Raw genomic sequence first — 3,352 nt, 5'->3', positions numbered from 1 at the left:
TCTCCCCACCAAGGCCCAGTTTCCCCCTTCCCCAATTAATTTTTTTATTCTAATAAAGATTTTTATTGCAAATATGCTAGTCTTTGTTCATTTTTTAATCCCTGGCGGTTCTTTCCCCTAATAGCATAGGTGCATCTACAGCAGCAAGAATGTTTCTTGCCAAAAATGGAAAGAAGAAGAAGAAGTCCCAGTAAAAGAAGAAATGGATACAAAACTTTATGGAATATGCAGAAATGGCAAATCTTCCCAGAAAAATAAGAAATCAAGATAACAAACTTTTAAATTTTTTATTAAAACAAGAGGGAGGAGAGTATCAATTAAAAGAATTTAAGGAATTATCAGGCAATTAAACAACATGGACACCACACCATCATTTGAACCAATTATTTAAGAAAGATAGGATACGAGGGTTTGGGGAACAAATATCACAACTGGAGAGAAATCTGCTGGAATGTAATGTAAAAGTGCTGTCTAAAATGTATAAGACATTATTGGAATGGGACACAAAGGATGAGGAAGTAAATTCCTCAATGATACATGGGCAATAGATGGTTCGAATCCTCAGGATGGGGTGAGCTCCCGTTGCTCGGTCCCTACTCCTGCCAACCTAGCAGTTCGAAAGCACGTCAAAGTGCAAGTAGATAAATAGGTACTGCTCTGGCAGGAAGGTAAACGGCGTTTCTGTGTGCTGTTCTGGTTCGCCAGAAGCGGCTTAGTCATGATCCGGAAGCTGTATGCCGGCTCCCTCGGCCAATAAAGCGAGATGAGCGCTGCAACCCCAGAGTCGGTCACGACTGGACCTAATGGTCAGGTGTCCCTTTACCTTTACCTTTACCACTGTAGTTTATTGCAGACACAAGTAAACTTTAACTGCATTCAAAAGGTTGTTACTCTTTACCTTCTTAGTCTTATTTTTATCCTATCTCTAACTTTTCTACCTCCCTTCACACAAGAACCAACTGCACTAACTGTCTCTCTAATTCCAACTGCCTGCCAACTGCTTTTCCAACTGCCTTTCCCAACCAACCAACCCACTAAAACCAACCAACTACCCACACCCAAACCTCAGGCTAAGCCCTTTTATAAACAGGTAGGCTCTGCCTCCGGCTTTCCTATTGGTCTACATATTAACCCTTTCTCTCCCCCTGTACAGACATTTTCAAACAAACGGGCAAATGCCACACCAGCCACCGCTCCTGCTGGGAGCTCGCTGAGCTGACAGGGTAGACGCAGTGACCAGCCGGTGACCTCAATGAGGAGCGGCTGCCACAAGGACACAGTGATGTCCGCCTGGAGCCTCCTGTGCGATGCTGATAAGGTGGTTAGGGGGCACAATCTTTGCCTTCCCCGGGCACTGCCAACGCACACTGCACCGCTGTGTACAATTACACCAAGATTGCTTTTCTGCAGAGTTTTTTGGGGGGCTGGTGTCTGTATGATGATTAAATGGCACTAGCTGACTTTTCCTGTCTCCCCTGCCACTGTGTTATACCTGCTCTCTGTATTCTGGTTGCAAAGGAGGTAGCAGCATGTGGAGAAGGTGACAAAATGAATGGAGGCTGCCCTCAGCGTTTCTGCCCTGCTTTGTGTGGTCCAGCCTTGAGCCCTGACCCTGAAAAGAGGATCCAGAGCTGAACTGTTCTAGTTAGCCGGATGCTGAACTTCATGCCTAATAATCACTCTGAAACCATAAGGAGGGAGTTTAATGAACACATCTGTGTTGGCTACTGACCTTTAAGTTGAAAGGAAGGAAATTGGAGTCTTGACCTAAATGTCAAGGTCTATATGGTGAAGTCTACTCTCAAAATGCCATCTATATTAAGATCTCCTGCCTAGTCCTACTTGTTGGCAAATTACATGTTCCGTAATTCCCATCCCTGAAGCCCGACTCTCTTCTTCTCTCATTAAGACTCACAGAACTTCTCCATTCAGCTCTTGCCATCTTGAAAAAGCATCATTCTCCCTCCTTTCCCCTCCAACTACCAACATTTTACATCAGGTAGGAGTTCTCCAGATCTTGTTGATCTACAACTCCCATTATCTCTGGCCATTGTCTATACTTGCTAGGGCTGATGGGAGCTGTAATTCAGCAAACATGTGGAGGGCAAAGGTTTCTTACACCTGTTGTAAATCTATAACCCTTTTATTCTTTTCACCTCACGTAGTCTATTAAATAGGTTCTTGTCAATGACTGCTTTATAGTCCAACCCTAGGGAGGTTTACTCAGATGTAAGATCCTTTGAGTTAAATGGGCCTTACTCCCAGGTAAGTGCATATAGGAGTGCAGCTTTAGTGGCATGTGAACAAGGGCTCAGATGGCACATTATGTGCTGCAGTCAGTCCAATTATGGGAAGAAAGAAACTTGCTTGAATCAGACAATTGGTCCAGTGAGATAAGTATAATCTAAAATGAATGACAATGTCACTCCAGGGTTTCAGATAGGTGTGTTTCCTAACGCTACCTGTAGATGCCAGAAATTGAACCTAGGTCTTCTGCGTGCCAGACAGATGGTCTACCACTGAACTATGGCCTTTCATCAAGGGTAGGCTGGTCACTCACACATCACGAAAAGGAAAAGCATCTCCAAGAAAGAGGACAAAAGAAAACACAGTTTGCCTGAAATTTTCACATGCTGATTTACATTGTTAACACAATACCCAAAACACCGAGCAGCAAGAAACTCCAGTTGCTCCAAGCACTTTACAAAGCGTTTGGTTTCCTTGAAATGAAGGTCAGTTAAGATTGTTGTATCTTTAGAATGTATGGTTTTATTTACACATATAGGCAGCCTGAGCTTAGGATGGAGAGGTTTCCAGCATAAACACTCCCATAGATCTTGTTTTTCCATTAGGTTTTCAGGGGAGCCCCAAACTCCAGCTTATGTTCAACATATACCAAGACATCCTGTCTCTCCAGTATCTCTCTTTCACATATATATATGTATCTCATAACTTTCGCTATTCTTCTTCTACCTATCAGCCAGGTGAAGTTGTGGGGGACTGTGGAAACAACTCAGAGGTTAATAAGAAGAAAAACGATAAAAACAAGAAGATTGGAAGATGGGGCTTGTGAATATTAAAGCAGCAGAAATATGAGATGATTGGACCCTTACTGAACTCGAAGCATGGGTACCCCCAGCAAAATTTTAAAAAATTCGGCACAATATTTGGATTTTATGATATGTATTGGTATAATTCAGATTAACTAATGTGATATGATTGGATTGTTAAATGGAAAACTTAATAAAAATTATTTTTTTAAAAAAAGAAGTTGTGGGGTAAAGCCCACCCACTGGTGGAGGAAGGGGTGTGTGGTGGGTGCGGTCCACCCCGGGTGTCATCCCTGGGGGGG

General features: G+C 43.0%; 1 long non-coding RNA gene across 1 annotated transcript; it reads left to right on the top strand.

Annotated features, from left to right (window-relative positions):
- Window positions 1–424: 424 nt before the first annotated feature.
- Window positions 425–3,042, top strand: LOC128415349 (uncharacterized). Its single transcript, XR_008330920.1, has 2 exons — window positions 425–1,318; window positions 2,981–3,042. It is a non-coding gene; the product is annotated as an uncharacterized LOC128415349 (long non-coding RNA).
- Window positions 3,043–3,352: the final 310 nt, after the last annotated feature.

The sequence above is a fragment of the Podarcis raffonei genome, chromosome 6, assembly GCF_027172205.1.
Source record: "Podarcis raffonei isolate rPodRaf1 chromosome 6, rPodRaf1.pri, whole genome shotgun sequence".
Taxonomy (NCBI): domain Eukaryota; kingdom Metazoa; phylum Chordata; class Lepidosauria; order Squamata; family Lacertidae; genus Podarcis; species Podarcis raffonei.
Note: the sequence above shows the minus strand (reverse complement) of the source record. Positions and strands in the feature narration are given on the sequence as shown.